The sequence below is a fragment of the Leptonychotes weddellii genome, chromosome 14, assembly GCF_054177405.1.
Source record: "Leptonychotes weddellii isolate Sample4059 chromosome 14, ASM5417740v2, whole genome shotgun sequence".
NCBI classification, from domain to species: Eukaryota; Metazoa; Chordata; class Mammalia; order Carnivora; family Phocidae; genus Leptonychotes; species Leptonychotes weddellii.
This window is the reverse complement of record NC_138382.1, coordinates 45,511,311-45,527,780: the sequence shown is the minus strand read 5'-3', so window position 1 is coordinate 45,527,780 and position 16,470 is coordinate 45,511,311.

Sequence of the window (16,470 nt, the reverse complement as noted above, 5' to 3'; positions counted from 1 at the left end):
GTCGCTCCGGTTTCTGTCCCGGGGGCTGCGGTTCATGTGCGCGTGACCCCTCCGGTCTGGTTTTCCACTCCAGGGGCTGCCCTAAAGTTCTTTCCCGATGCTACCGGTCTGCGAGTCTGTGCCCCGCCTGCAGCGCGCGAGGCTGTCGCTCACCGGCGGTGTAGAATCCTCACGGCCAGGCACCCTCCGGCTGCCGTTTATCCTCCGATATCTGCCCGCAGGATCACGGCTCTCTGCTTCGTACCTCAAAACCAACTGCCTGCGATATTCTGTTTGTAGAGATCCAAATCTTCTTACATCTCAGGCTGGTTTCGTGGGTGCTCAGAGTGGTCTGGTAGTTATCCAGCTCAATTCCAGGGACCAGTTGAAATAGGGTCCCCTACTCCTCCACCATCTTTCCCCCTATCCTCCATTTCACTGATCTTTCTTCTGTATGGTCAAGTCTACTTTTGAAACTCTCTGTGGAATCCTTCAGTTCAGTTATTGTTTTTTCAACTCTAGGATTTCTGTTTTGTTTTGTTTGATGATTGCTATTTCTTTGTCAGACTTCTCATTTTGTTCATGCATTTTTCTCCCGATTTTGCTTAGTTACCTATGTTTTACTGTAGTTCACTAAACTTCCTTAAGAGTTACTTATCCAGAATTCTTTGTCTGACAGTTTATAGATCTCCATTTCTTTAGGGTCATTTATTGGAGCTTTATTAATTTCCTTTGTGGTGTCATACTTACCTGATTTTTCATGATCCTTGATTTTTTACATTGGTATCTGTGCATTTGAGTACTGGGGTTCCTCTTTAAGACCTTACATGTTTGCTTTGGCAGAGACAGTTCTTCACCAGTGAGCACAGTTTGGGTTTCTGGGTGTGTCTGCTAGTAATGTTTTTGGTGGAACCTGCTCTTATGTTCAATTTTGGGGTGAGGCAACTGTTTGAGTTCTGAGGACAGGGATGGGGGCTGAGAACTGACTGAGAACAGTTGAATAGAACTGTGGGTTTGGTTCCCTACCCAAGTGAGGCTGTAGGATGGGCTCCATGGGTGTCTGAATTCTCTGGTCAAGCTTACTAGATGTTTGGGACTGAGTACTATAATCAGTATTAGATGAGGCTATGAATTAGCATCCCTGCCCTGGCAGGATAACAGGCCAGGGCCCAGGGCCTGTGTAGCTCATTGTTTGGGGGTCAGAATCAGGCCTGAGTGAGCCCTGAGTTCTCTGGTCAAGTTCCCCGGTCAGACAGGCTGAGGGCTGTATTTGATGATGAGAGGGGCTACAGATTAGATTCCCTGCCTGAGTGAAATGGAACAATCCTCTAAAACTGGTAAAGCTCTTTGTTGTCTTGACTCAAGCTGACCAACAGCCTAAGTTCCCAAGCTGAACAAGGCAAATTTGATGTGGAAACTATCAACTATCTTCCTTTTTCTTGGCTCAGGCAGTCCTGGGTCACATGGTTTTCAGGTGCTTTTGTGAGCAGTTCTGGTTCGATGGGGCCAGAAGACATTCTGTGCAGTCAGTGGGACTATGTCTCAGTCCTCTCGCCTGGGCAGGAGGGAGAGGGGCTGCCCCAAGCTACTCTCGTTTTCTCAGTCTCTCGGGTTGGAAGGGGCTGCGAGCTACTCTCAGCCTTGACTATGAGTTAATACCCCTGCGTGTGCACAGCAGGGGAAACATCCATGCCTGTTAGTGGCTTTGCTCTGGGAACAGTCAGCTCTGCTGACCCACCTCTCGGCTCAAGAGCCACCAGGCCACACAACTTCTAGGGGTTGTCACCAGCCCTACTGGTCTGATGGGGCTGGAAGGCAGTCTCCCCAGTGGGTGGGACTGTGACTCAGCACCTTGCCTGGATGTGAGCAAGTTGGGCTCTAGGGCCAGCAAAACTTGTCATTGGAGGATCCAAATCAGGCAGATCTATACTCCACCAGGTTCCCTGGTCAGAGTGTGCCCACAACTTGGTTCTGTGGATGAGCAAAATTACTACTTGGGCACTGCAGGGATGAACTTGGTTTGCTAAGATCTGTGTACTGGTTGTTGTAAGCCCCTCCCCTCTTCTCCATCAGTCAGATTCCCAGTGGTTGAGACCTGCAGACTCCCCTGCAATCCCTGTGGTGCAAATTCAGAGTAGGGGCTCCCACAAAGTGACCCCCAAATGCTGAGGAAGGCTTTGTAGTCCTCCCCGGGTTCTCTTTTCCCACTGGAGGAACCTTTCCATGTGGCGCTACACTGTCCTGGAGGGAAGGCAATGTGGTCAGTGCATAGCTGCTCCCCTTACCCTTCTGATGCAGTTTTGTCTTGGTCTCTGAGGTGCAGGGGGGAATGCTTCAGCTTCACGCTCATGTTCTAGGGTCCTCTCAGTAGTGTCTTGTTCTTGAATAGACATTGGTTGTTGTTGTGAGGGGAAGTGAAGTCAGGAATAACCTGTGTCACCGTCTTGGTGATATCACTCATCAACCCTCATTTTTACTAACTTCACTTATCATAATATCTTCTGTGATCTCCTTCACCTCCCGGGTTTAACTACCATTCTATGCTGACAAATTTGAAATAGTTGTCTTCAGTCTTGATCTCTCTGATGGAACAGAGACCAATGTGAGCCTTTCCAGGAAATACAAGTTGAACTTCACATATGTTGAGAAGTACTTAAAAATTTAACTTAAGAAATAATTATTTCTGACTTGGCTTTGTATCTTTCACGGTGCAACACATGATACTTCCAGTGTTAAGGACTAGAAGGTACTCAATATGTATTAGATAAATGAATTTAATTTCTTAAAATCTTATAAAATGCAAAAGCAGCTACTCTATTTGCCTGTTTGAATTATTAAGTATAAATTTATTAATGTTAAGTATAAATTTTCAGGAAAAAATCTCCTAAAAAAAAAAAAAGGAAAAATAGCTCCTTGTAAATCAAAAAACTTTCATCATTGTTTATAAAATATAGCAAGGGAGCTCTGTGTGCCCCTGAAGAACATACCATGTGTTCCCAACAAGTTCTCAGAACTGTAATTCATTATCCAACTGTTCTATGGTTTATGTAAATTACTTTTCCTGGAAGAACTTTCAGCTAAAATCAATCAATCATTCAAAAGATCAGTTAGTGCAGTTACATTGATAGTGCTCCCAGGACAGTTAACCAACATTCCACATCGCTGTTTGCATTACTGATCTGTGATCCTGAAAATGGTTTCATGTTTGTTGCACCTTGTTCTTTCCAATTTTAGAGTAAGGCCTTAACTGATACTACAGTGTTTGTATAAGATGTACCTTTCTAAGGAAAAGAGAAATTTTATTGCTAGTTAAGTAAATTATATGATTTAGGATGGTTTTGCTATACGCTATATGAACCGATGGGATCCCAGTAATAACAGTGCTCCAGTGACGATGATATGCTAGGTGATTCCTCACTTTTGTTCCCACAGATTCCCAGCCACTGGCCAGTGAAGTAGGTATTATTATCCTTGTTTTGGAAATGAGGAAACTGCACAAGGAGGCTGAGAAGGAATGGATAGAGCACAGGGAGAGTATGTAGCCAGTGATGCTGTAGGGAAGGAGCTGAGAACCCGAATAAAATGGTCTCAGGGCAAGTGGAGTATTAAAGATCTTCTTGAAAGAAGTGGTCCATAAAGTCAAATATCAAAGAGAAATTATGTAAGGCAAGATACGGAAGTGACTCTTTGGTAATTAAAGACTCCTGGTGAACTTGGTAAAATTCATTATAGTGGAAAGACAGATAAAGGGATCAGGGTGCTAGAGGCGGAGGAAGAGTAAAAGCGAGGAGGCTGATCAGCAAATGTGCACCATCTGCGGAAACTTGATGCAAACCTGAGACAGAATAATTACTCAAGAAACACAGGTCTCAGGGGCGCCTGGGTGACTCAGTCGGTTAAGCGTCTGCCTTTGGCTCAGGTCATGATCCCAGGGTCCTGGGATCTACTCCTGCATTGGGCTCCTTGCTCAGCATGGAGCCTACTTCTCCCTCTCCCTCTGCCCCTCCCTCTGCTTGTGCTCTCTCTGTCAAGTAAATTAATAAAATCTTAAAAAAAAAAAAAAGGAAACATAGGTCTCAAGAGGGTTTTTGTTGTGGTTGTCATTGCTACTTTGCTTTTTCAGTTAGTTTTAAAAGTGATATTGCCTAAGAAATCTAGGTGATGATTACAAGCAGGAACCTGGGGGCAGGATGGGTGGGAACGGAATACCCAACAAGTAGGTGTGATGATGACAAAGGACCCGAAGGTGGTGAAAGGCAAGGAAGCCCAGAGAAAGGGATCAATTTCAGTCAGGAGTAACAAAGTATAAAATGTCAGCAGCAGAAAGAGACAGATATTTAAAAAAAAGTAGTTCAGGAGTAGATTGGAAGGCTGACTTCTCTTAGGGACAAAAGAGAAGGCCCAGTCCCCTGGACCTCCACTTCCCTGGGGCTTAGAGTGTTTTTGTATGGCGATAAATGTGACCAGAGAAGTTAATCCCAACAGCGCGATTTAGATTTATTGTGAGCACCTGTTTTTGCTCTGGGGGGCTGGGGTTTGAATATCTGAGGTCAGGCATTTGGGTGCTGCCTGCATCCCTAATAAAAATTCTAGGCATTAAGGGGTGGGTGAATTTTTCCCTTGTTTGACAACACTTCGCCCTTGCTGTCAATGCATTCATGCTGGGAGAGTTAAATGTGTCCTTGTATAATTCCACTGGGAGGGGAACACCTGGAAATTTGCTCCTGGTTTCTCCTGGAATTCATCCCTTGTGCCTTTTCCCTTTTCTGATTTTCATCTATCCTTTCAGTGTAATAAAATATTACCATGAGTATAATAGCTATCCTGAGTTTTGTGAGTTCAAGCAAAGCATTGAGCCTGAAGGTGGCTTAGAGGACCATGACCCACGAGTCAACATTATGTACTACTTTTAAGAAGGTGTCTGTGTTTACAGTTCAGTCAATTTTTTTTACTCATTATTTATTTATGCATAGAGTCTCCACTATGGTTTAGGCACTGTGCTAGATATAGAATATACAGTCGTGAGCTCTGTGAGGCTACAGGGTAGCCTCACAGAGCTGGGAAGAGCCATAGAGGAAACTAGTTAAGAGAAAACTAACAATCTCAGGTAAGGTAAGTGCTAAATTGTAAATACAATCAAAATTACCAAGGGACAGACTGACTAAGGAGTTGGGGGCACTTGGTCTCCATGGGAAGAGGTCCTTGCTGGAAGGCTCATGAAAGGCTCGGATGGCAGAGAAACCAACTTAAGGGTCCTGATGGTAGCAATGGATTTAGCTTATATTTTGGAATAGAGAAAACTGAATTGAGGGGAGAATAAATGAATGAGAGGGAAATTGGTAAGAATTGAAGTTAGAGCTTAGAAAATACCATATGTAGTCTAAGAATATATACTCTTTCAATATTCTGTATTGACATGGATAATCTCTCTGATGTCAGCATATGGAAAGTTTTTACTTTAACCTTTTTTACCTTAAACACTTGTATTTACACTCATTGATATTTTACTGTGATGTTTTAATTTGATGTGGTGACTATTAATCATTGTTACCATGTTAAACAATTATATTTGTATATGAACTAAAAACACATGGAGAGTACAATGCATTTGAACATATGTCTTTATCTTAATATTTTCTACAGTAGCAAGAATGATTTGAATTTGTAGTAGAGTTCTCCATAGAATTGCAATAATAATTCTCAAAATCTCTATGGTAAATACTTTCTATCCAATTGAAAGCAATTAAGGGATATATAAATAGGATATAAGAAATCATCTAGAAGCTTTTCACATTGAATTACTGTCTTGTTTAACTAGTTCTTGATATAGACACTCATTAATGACATTCCTCTTTCCTTGAGCACCTGTTCCTGGTAAAAACAAGGGCTATATTGATTTGCTGCAATTTATCTTCTCCTAGGATTTTTGTCTTGACAGTGTGAGAAGATTAATTGGAATTAATGGCATTTGCACAGCTAATTAAAGTCACTCTTTCTAAAGTCAAATCAATTCCTTTAATCAGAGGAGTGACAAAGCTTTGCTTACTTGTTATAGTCTGCATATAAATGTTCCCTGGATGAATCAGAATCTTTGTAAGCATAGAATACAGTAACTACTTGGGTTGGCTAGGAATTTCTCTGGCACTTAGTAATTTGCAAAATATCACTGCCACTCATGTGTACACTATGAATGTTTTAATTAAATGCAATTCAACAGAATTTGCATGTGTTTTAAATATAGTTTATCTTTGAAACGCCTTACAGTGGTTGGCATCCACATACATAAATCCCCAGGATAATTCTTAGGCAAAGTACATGTAGTGCAGGAAGAAGGAGAGGGTTAGTAATTATTTGGTTAATTCAGGCATCAAATTGATGTTTAGTTTGCATTGTCTGATTTTATCAAGTTCTACCAACTCCTTTCTCCACACTGGCTATGTATTTATAGGAATCATGTTCATCAAAGACCAAATAATTCAGACAAAAAGAAGACATATTTCTGAGGAAAAGTTTAGAGAGATGCATCAGTATTTTTGTCTCTATTGCCATTTGCTGTCAATGCAACACTCATATAGCATCAAATGTAGGCATGAAGTGAAGGGATAGGGGATCTGCACATTCTTCCTCCATTATATCAGAAATAATATCTTAACAACCCAGACAAGAGCAGGGAGCATGGTGAATGTGAAAAATAAAGCAGGGTAATATTTGGGATCAGCTAAAGATATTTGTAATATAAGTGGCAGTAATCTTTGCTTTGTGACGGTATAAACATCAAACATTTATCAGACATCCATGGCTATGCTTTTGTATTGGATACTTAACAGTTTACTCTCTTGGCCTGGTCACTGAGCCCAGTCAGAGCTATAATGTTCCCTGCAGGCTTCCACTTCTTTAGTGCTAAGTACCTTGCCTCAAATGTTTAGAGAACCTTGTGTTTCTGTTCCAGAAGTTTCTCTGACTCTGCCAAAGAACGAGTGCACTCATATATGCAACTCCAAAAGTCAGGAAACGATTGCCTTGTGGGTAAACTCTTAAACAATGGAGGACAAGAAGTGATAGATGAATCTATAACATGTTCTATATGTCTTACGAATGTTGTGATTAGGGCGCCTGGGTGGCTCAGTTGGTTGGGCATCTGCCTTTGGCTCAGGTCATGATCTCAGGATCCCGGGATCAAGCCCTGTGTTGGGCTCCCTGCTCAGCGAGGAGTCTGCTTCTCCCTTTCTTTTTGCCCTTAAAAAAAAAAAAAAATGAAGAATGCTGTGGTTGGATCAAACATTCTAGTTGCTCACAGACACAGCCAATAAGGGAATATTTTTGTATTGGCTATGCTGTTTACTTACCTTCTTCCTTTCACTTCCCTGGTCCCTCACTCTTGCTTCCTAGGGACCACTTTCTAATTATTTTACCTCTACATAAGTTCCTTCCTTCCTTCCTTCCTTCCTTCCTTCCTTCCTTCCTTCCTTCCTTCCTTCCTTCCTTCCTAAAAAGGTTTTATTTGTTTATTTGACAGAGAGAGGGAGAGAGAGAGAGAGCCCAAGCAGGGGGAGTGGCAGGCAGAGGGAGAAGGAGAAGCAGGCTCCCCACTGAGCAGAGAGCCCGACTTGGGATTCAATCCTAGGACCCTGGGATCATGATCGGAGCCAAAGGCAGACACTTAACCGACTGAGCCACCCAGGTGCCCCACATAAGCCCTCATTTCATATTCTTATGCTCATGGGATATGGGCTATGTCAGTTGTGATGTCTGTACATATTACTCTAATATTGCAATAAAGATAAAATCTTTGAGAAATGGTGTGGAGTAAAGAGAAGTGTAAGAACCAATTGGGGAAACTAATCTAAGATTTTAGAACCTATAGTACTAATAAAATTTTGAGGGGGAGGGTAGAGTGGGAGGAGGGGACATCTCAACACATGAGCATATGCAAATCAGTAATACACTGCCTCTTGAGAATTTATTATTTTTAATACAATAATTTTGAAAATATTCAAGTGGTCTATTGATGATGACATAATTCATGCATATTTTGGATTGATAATGGCAATTAGAGATGAAGAATGAACTTGAAATCAGGTGATTGCTGGTTATAGAAGCATTACTAAAATGTGGATAATATCCTCTTTATATATGTCTCATGACATTTTGGAAATTGAAGTGAATGTTTTTTTCATTACAAAGTGACCTACACATCTAGGAAATATATGGGCACATAGAGCTAAGTGTCTAGCCCATAGATGTATCTAAAAAATGCTTATTTAAATAAATATTTTTAAAGATTTATTTATTTATTTAATTTTTTTTTTTTAAAGATTTTATTTATTTGACAGAGAGAGACACAGCGAGAGAGGGAACACAAGCAGGGGGAGTGGCAGAGGGAGAAGCAGGCCTCCCGCGGAGCAGGGAGCCTGATGTGGGGCTCGATCCCAGGACCCTGGGATCATGACCTGAGCCGAAGGCAGCCGCTTAACCGACTGAGCCACCCAGGCGCCCCATTTATTTATTTATTTTAGAGAGAGAGAGTAGGGGGAGGAGCAGAGGGAGAGAATATTCAAGCAAACTCACTGCTGAGTGCAGAGCCCAATTCCAGCTCCGATATTACCACCCATGAGATCATGACCTGAGCTGAAACCAAGAGTCTGATGCTTAACCAACTGAACCCCCCAGGCACCCCTTATTTAACTAAATATTTAAGACTAAATGTGATCTGCGGTGCCTGAGTGGCTCATTTGGTTAAGTGTTCGACTTTTTTTTTTTTTAATTTGAGAAAGCATGAGAACATGAGTGGCGGGGAGGGGCAAAGGGAGAGGGAGAAGCAGGCTGAGCAGGGAGCCTGAACACAGGGCTTGATTCCAGGATCCCGAGTTCAGGACCTGAGCCGAAGGCAGGCAACCAACTGAGGCACCCAGGCACCCCTAAGTGTTTGACTCTTGATCTTAGCTCAGGTCTTGATCTCAGCTCAGGTCTTGATCTCACGGTCATGAGTTTGAGCCCTGCATTGGGCTCCATGCTGCGTGTGGAGTCTACTAAAAAAAAAAAAAAGACTAAATATAATCTAACATTCATAATAACTATGTCTCCTCACATTATTACCTCAGTTGTTTCAGCCCAGCTCATTACATTTCAGCAATCCAGCAAGTTCACAAAGTTTGTGATCCCTTGTTGTAATTTTATCTCTTCTAGCTATTTGAAATAAGCGATCAGAGATTTAGAGACTTCTCTTTCTGTCCTGGAAATGATGAGAAGTCTGTCGGTTATTAAATAAAAGCCTTAACTTTCTAAATCAGGATGGTTGGAAAGAGTTGCTGCTTTTCCTCACTGAGGGGATAAAGCTAAAAGAAAAAAAATCTGAAATAGCAGTCAAGATCAGAATTCTGTAGAAATTATCAAAGATGCATCAATTCTCTTCCTGAGTCCATTCCTTTTGTTCCTTCTTTGGAATTGCAGATATATTTTTGTAGGTTTGAGCTGTAGGAGGGATATATCCATGTCAATTTAAACATCTGCCTTTGGCTCAGGTTGTGATCCCAGGGTCCTGGGACTGAGTTGCTCATTGGGCTCCCTGCTCAGCAGGGAGCCTGCTTCTCCCTCTCCGTCTGCCCGCCCCCCCGCTTGTGTGTGTGTTTTTTCTCTCTCTCCCTCTCAAATAAATAAAATCTTTAAAAAAGAAAAAATAAATAAATAAAAAACACAACCCCAAAAAGACCTGGTGATATGCTACATTGATGAAAACTATCAATGAAAGATAGCAATTACTGGAGGTATTTTTTGGATTAATATATGTGTGGTGGGGTGCCTGGTGGGGCAGAACTTTAAATCGTGTCTAACTACTTCCATGTCTGTATGTATTTAAATATTTGCCAAAGCTTTCCAGAGCTGACTTCTACAGACAGTGGAAATTTCCTAATAATGGGAGAAAACATGGGACCATCTTCCCTTAGATAAATAAACACTAATATCAAGGTACAGTAGTGATAAGACTATGGATTTTAAATCACAGTGCCCTGAGATGGAATAGGTTTTTTGTCACTGTGAGGTATATAACCTTCTGTATCTGTAAACTAGGGACAATAATCCCCATCTATAACTCCAGTGAACTTTAATAAGATGAAACATGTAAAATGTTTGGCCCGATACTTGACAAAAGGAAATCTCAACATTCATGTGAATTTTGTCTTTCTTAAGGAATCTATAAGCAGTAGGGAGCCATGAACAGATTTGAGCAAATTAGTGACAAAGAAGTAATTGAAGTTGGGAAGTCAGGCTGTGTTTTATAACCTGCGTTGGAGTCGAGAGACATTAAAGCTGAATGGAGCACAGGAGACACTATGGAAGCTGCTTGGGTGAGGTGGTACCATGCCCGTGTTGGAAATGGATGGAAACAAGATATGAAATAATGGAATCCAAGTACTTTATTGAGACTTTTGGGGAAGGCCATGCCACTGCCTCTTGCTGGCCACCATCTTTACACCGAAGCCCGAGTTTGCCGTTTTTCTAGTGATCAGAATTATCTTTGTGAAATAAATTATAACGATACATAGGGTTTTCTTCTTGTTTTGGTTATTTCCAGGTTCTAAAACATGTTTTCACCTTCCAAAAATAGAGACACTTTATTTACCTAGTGAAATATATTTTTTTTTCCCATACACACATTTCCTGGGTAATGTTTCAGTCAAATTATAAACAAGTTCAGTGGATTAATTTGTATTTACTTTCTTGGAAACTGATACAGTGGGTCTTGTTAAGAAGGCTTCTTATGAGAATTCATCCTAAAATCACTTTCCCCTAAGACTTATGTTGATTATCCACTATACTCTCTCATCTTCCAACAAGAGGGCTTTCTGATGTTCTCCCAATGCCCATTGGTCAGTGGGGACTATGCCTTTTGCCAGTTCCTTCTCACCATCCCTCAGTAAAATAATCCTACTTATGAGGTTTTTGTCTCTGTGATACTTCTCTCAGAAAACAGAGTTGCCTGTACATGATTGTCTAATCGTGGATCCTATCAGTTGTTTCCAGCGAAATAAATACTTTGCTTTTATTAAGCCTTTAGCATTTCACTTCGTTCTTTAAAACTCGTATGTTTTAATATAAATTCACATTTAATTTGTTTCCCATTAACACTCCTAGGAATCACCCAGTAATAAGGTTTTCTGTCTTCTCTGCTCTTTGAATATCTATTACTATTTATGTATCCCTGGAGATATTAGTTTGCATCCTTCCCAGCAGAATTATATTTTGGTATTTTGGGCTCAGAGTTCTGAGACTTTTCCATCAATTTTGATTCTGTTTTTCTCAGTTACAGATTTTTCAACAGTTCCAGACTTAACATTGTTGAAAATATCCCATGCATATGTTCCTTCCTACAGATCATGCGAGTACTGTGACATACGACCGAAGGGGATGCAGCCTGTAGGCTTTATCCAGAGCTCTCCTGGCTATATGACCTTTTACTTGTCACCACCTTTTGTTTTTCTTAAGTGTTTTGGATAAAACAGGTTTCTGCTTTAATGCTATGTGGCCACACCCTGAACAAAGAGATGCAGATGGGAAAATAATGGTAGTTATTAATAATATAATAATAATGTAGTGAATGTTTTTGGTTGATAATAATAGCTAATAATGATAATATTAATAACATACATGCTTTGAGATCATAACATCTGCTCTGTTATGTTACAAGTGTTTTATATGTATTACTTCAGTTAAGACTCATGATACTTCTGTAAGTTAATGATTCTTCTTGTCCCCTTTTTTTGTGACCGGTGACCAGTAAATTGAGCTTCTGAAAGATTCCAACATCTCAAAGGTCACACAACCAGTAAATGGGAGATCAGAGAGTCTAATTTTTTTTTCTTTTCTTTCCTTTCCTTTTTTTTTTTTAAAGATTCTATTTATTTCAGAGAGAGAGTGATCAGGGGAGGAGCAGAGGGAGAGGGACAAGCAGACTCTGCACTGAGCGTGGAGCCCTACTTGGGGCTCCATCCCATGACCCTAAGATCATGACCTGAGCCAAAATCAAGAGTCGGATACTCAACCAACTGAGCCACCCAGATGCCCCCAGAGAGTCTAATTTTTAACCAATATGCCATTATTCTTTCACTGTGCTGTTATTTTATGTTTGTAAATAAAGTATAAAATACACACAAAACTCAAATTCGCTACCCACCCTCCCATAGTGGGAAAAATAAACAATAAAAAGAAGCAATGGCAACTGTCTTAGGATTGGCATAGTTTTCATAGTCTTTGGACCCTGAATTACCAGAAAAGAAGTAAATAAATACAAAGCAATAGTTTTACCTGTTGGTTCCAATACTCCTTTTCCAGGTTTTGTATTTGTCTTTTAATCTACTCTTTTTTTGTATATAGTTCTTTATCTCTGTAGACTGACAATTTTACAAAATCACATTTCCTCGGGTTTAAATTTGAAAAGTTGTTTATCATTAGTACATTGCAGTGATCTTCAAATGATGCCATCAAACATGAATACAAAATTTTATGAATAGGAAAATGTTTGATGGTTCATTTATTATAATGTACCAATCATAAACAGCAAGATACTTTCTTACATTGTTGACTATGAATATAAAGTATTATAAATGAGAAAATTATTACATTATAGTAGTTACGAAACAATAAACTTTACATTTATCCCCCTCTTCAAATCATTTGATTTGCTCTGTGGTGGTATGAAAGCAACTATCTGGGTAAATCTTTCATTTGTTGCATGGTTGCTAAGATGTTAGAATTCAGTGGTTATAGCAAGTACAAAAAAAACTGGTTTTTTGCTCTGATATTTTTGGACATACATCCTAAATGCTGCCTAGGTTGGACTAGACACTAAAGATTATAGTTTTCAGTAGTATTCATTGTGCAACTTTTCCTGTTTTTGAAAAAAAAAAATTTAGCATTTATTAGGACATGAACAGCAGACAAGAAGTGAGCATCCATTCCAAGAAGAGAAATCGCACAGATTATGATCATGAACTGGAATTAGATTATGTTAACATCTGGGCAAATGCCAGCCTCTGATTATCAACATCAAATGCCTTTTAGTTTTCTTGTGATCACTCTCATTTTTAACCAATTTTAAACTCAATTTTGCGATTTACCAAAGTAGACGAGCATGAAATGGACTTTTCATAGTAAAGAGATATTCTTGGTGAATAATAATGTTGTATGATGGTGTCACTTCCCTAGATTTGTTTTAACTTCATCACTATGTAACCCCTGTTTCATTGTGATAGAAATGGTTATCTTCTGCTCTTTTTCTGATTACAGCTGCATGCATGATAGCTGACCATAGCACTGACCTTGGGCCAATGAAAAAGGGGTGTAAGTGATGGTATTACATCTACTTTCAAATCATCTTCAAGCAGTTCCACTCTCTTCTCCTTTCTGTAGACACCCTGGAAGCCTAGTGTGATACATGGTGGGTCAGAAGTTGTAAGGGGCCATTGTCCCTCTTGTCTCTCCTTCCAGCATACACACCATACCACACGCACACACACAAACACACACACACACATACACACACTGAACATGGGACTGTAATGTGAATGAGCAATAATGTTTCTACATTTGGGTGTTAGATAAATAAGTCTGCCCTGAATAATACAGTTTGTTACAGTTATTCCAAGTGTAATGTAAGTATGCACAGTGGTTAAGTACACAAATTTTGTGCCACATGCTTCTGAGTCCATAACCTGGCTTTCCTTTTGTGAATTGTGTGGTAAATTAGTTAATCTCTCTATGTCTCAGTCTCCTCATCTGTAAAATGAGGATAGTAACAGCTACCTTGGAGGTTTAAGTATCAAATAACACTATATATATCTGGTGTTTAGTATAGTGTCTGATTCATAGTAATATTTGATAAGTGTTAGCTGTTTAAAAACCTTTTTCATAGGAATTGCAGTTCATTTAGGTCATGCTTCATTCCAGAAAGACAAACTTGACAAGTTTAAGTAATAGACATCATCAGTAGGACATGGTAGAACTGAAATCCCCACTTGATAACTGAGAACTTTATCATGGCCTCAGACTCTTAAAGTGTACAGAAAATATTTCTTCTCTTTATCCTTGATTACTGCAATGGAACTTTGGAGTTTTCCCCTCAATCCTAAATCTCTGTTATTTTCTTTACCTGTGGCTATGTCTCAAATCTCTTCAGACCTAAGGGGAATTTCTAAGATTCTAGCTGACGGGAAGACCACATTTCAGCATCCCGTGCTCACCCTGTTGTTAGTCGGGCATATGGAACCCTGTGTTACCCCCAAATGCTACTGAGATGATCCGACTTACTCTTACTGGAACCTCATCATCCCTGAGTGCAGAGAAAATAATTCCTGTAACAGGACATTTTGCTTCTGTTAGGTCACAGACAATGATTTTGAGACATTTTATATAGGTGCAGTTATCTTAAGGATACTCTCTTTTCCTAAGGCTCTTCATGGTTCAGGAAGTCCATAGTGGGTATTGCTTGGGAATACATGCATCCTTTCATACTTTGAACTAATTTTCTTCCCTAGAGGACAAGCTCAGGGATTCGCATACGAGAACAAAATAATCCCCAGCAAAAATTAGGACTACAAATTCAGGTCCTTCCTTTTTACCACTGTAAGTTGTCCCATTCAGTATGAAAATGTAGCTTGACCTCTGAATGTTAGTTGAGGGTGAATCTAGACAGAGGAACCTGGGCATATGAGAGTATGTGAGCAGTTCAGCATGCTTGGAACTTAGTGCAATGGAGAATAAACTAGAAAGAGATAGGAGTACTGTATATAGATATTTCATATCACAGGTTTTGTTATAAAGACAATGGGGATTCTGAACAACTTTTAATAGGGGAGGTTTGTATTCAGAAGCTCAACCTCTATCTACTCACCTATTTCAAGATAAAAGATTTATGATATTTTAGAAATAAGAGGGTCTTAGAGATGTGGTTCATGTACTCAACTTCTATAGGAAGAAATTAAGGGCTCCAGATGCTCAGCAACTTTTCCTGTGCTCCCCAGCTAATTATTGGTAGCCTTGGGGCCAGAATATAGCCCCAGGTCCCAGGCCTGTGCTCCTTCTATTATAAATTACCTCTTTTTCTTCTTAATTCTCTCTTTGGAGTTTTACATTTGCACCATTTCCTTTCGAAACCAAGTACATTTATGTGAATAATACCTTTGTGGGTATTTCATGATTCCAGTCAAATTAAAAGTAAGAGCGCAAAATTAAAATAAGCTTCAATTGTAGGAAAGCATAGTCGATTATTCACTGTAACCTAGTAACATTGATATTTAATGCCCTCAACATGTCCCAACCCAGTGATCTTTAAAACTTCCTGAATTAGAAAATTGTATGAAGGCCTACCTCCTAACTACCCAAAGCCAAACCAAAATACACAGCTGGCTGGATTTTTCTGTGATTTGGAATATTTGCAGTAGTTTTTCTTAGTTTTTTCTATTGCAGTGATATGTGAGGATGTCCCAGTTCCTAATTTTTTTTTTTATTTTTGCCCGAGTGGCCTTTTTCTCACCTATTCTTTATTCTTTAGTATCTCTTCTATATTATGAAGAAACTACTAATCTGAATAAGCATAAATCCGTTCCTTCTTAGGTTATGTCAGTTTGAGAAAAAAAGTGTCATAGGCTCATCCCCAGCTCAGTTGCTTTTACTGTCCTCTCTACCTGCTTTGGGTTCTACCAGTTACCACTCTGCACTCAGGTTTCAGCTGGGGGTCTGTACCTCCAGGTGTTACTCTGCACACAAGTAAAGGTCATGAGAATCCAAGATTTAACTTGAGGTGTAAGCTTAGAAAGAGGGAGGAAGCTTCGCTTAGATTTCTGACGTAAAGCCACTAAAACCTACCTTTACCAGGATCCTATATTGGGATAATGCTCATTTTATTTATTTTTATTTTTTTAAAGATTTTATTTGTTTGAGAGAGAGAGAGAATGGGTGGGGGGAAAAGGGGCAGAAGGAGAGGGAGAAACAGACTCCTCGCTGAGCAGGGAGCCCGATGCAGGGCTTGATCCCAGGCACCTGGTGGCTCAGTCCATTAAACATCTGCCTTCGGCTCAGGTCATGACCTCAGGGTTTGGAATCGAGTCCTATATTGGGCTCCCTGCTCAGCAAGGAGTCTGCTTCTCTCTCTCCCTCTGCCCCTTCACTCATGCTCTCTCTCTCTCTCTCAAATAAATAAATAATCTTTAAATAAATAACTTACTATTTTATTTTCAGAACTGACTATTGTTCCTTGCATGTGTCAACATTGACAGCATCCAGGGGGAGATAAAGAGTAATGGAAATATGGTGAGTGCTGTGAATTGTGCAAGACTGTTGAATCACAGATCTGTACCTCTGAAACAAATAATGCAATATATGTTAAGGAAAAAAAAAAGATGATAGCAGGAGGGGAAGAATGAAGGGGAGGAAATCGGAGGGGTAGACGAACCATGAGAGACAATGGACTCTGAAAAACAAACTGAGGGTTCTAGA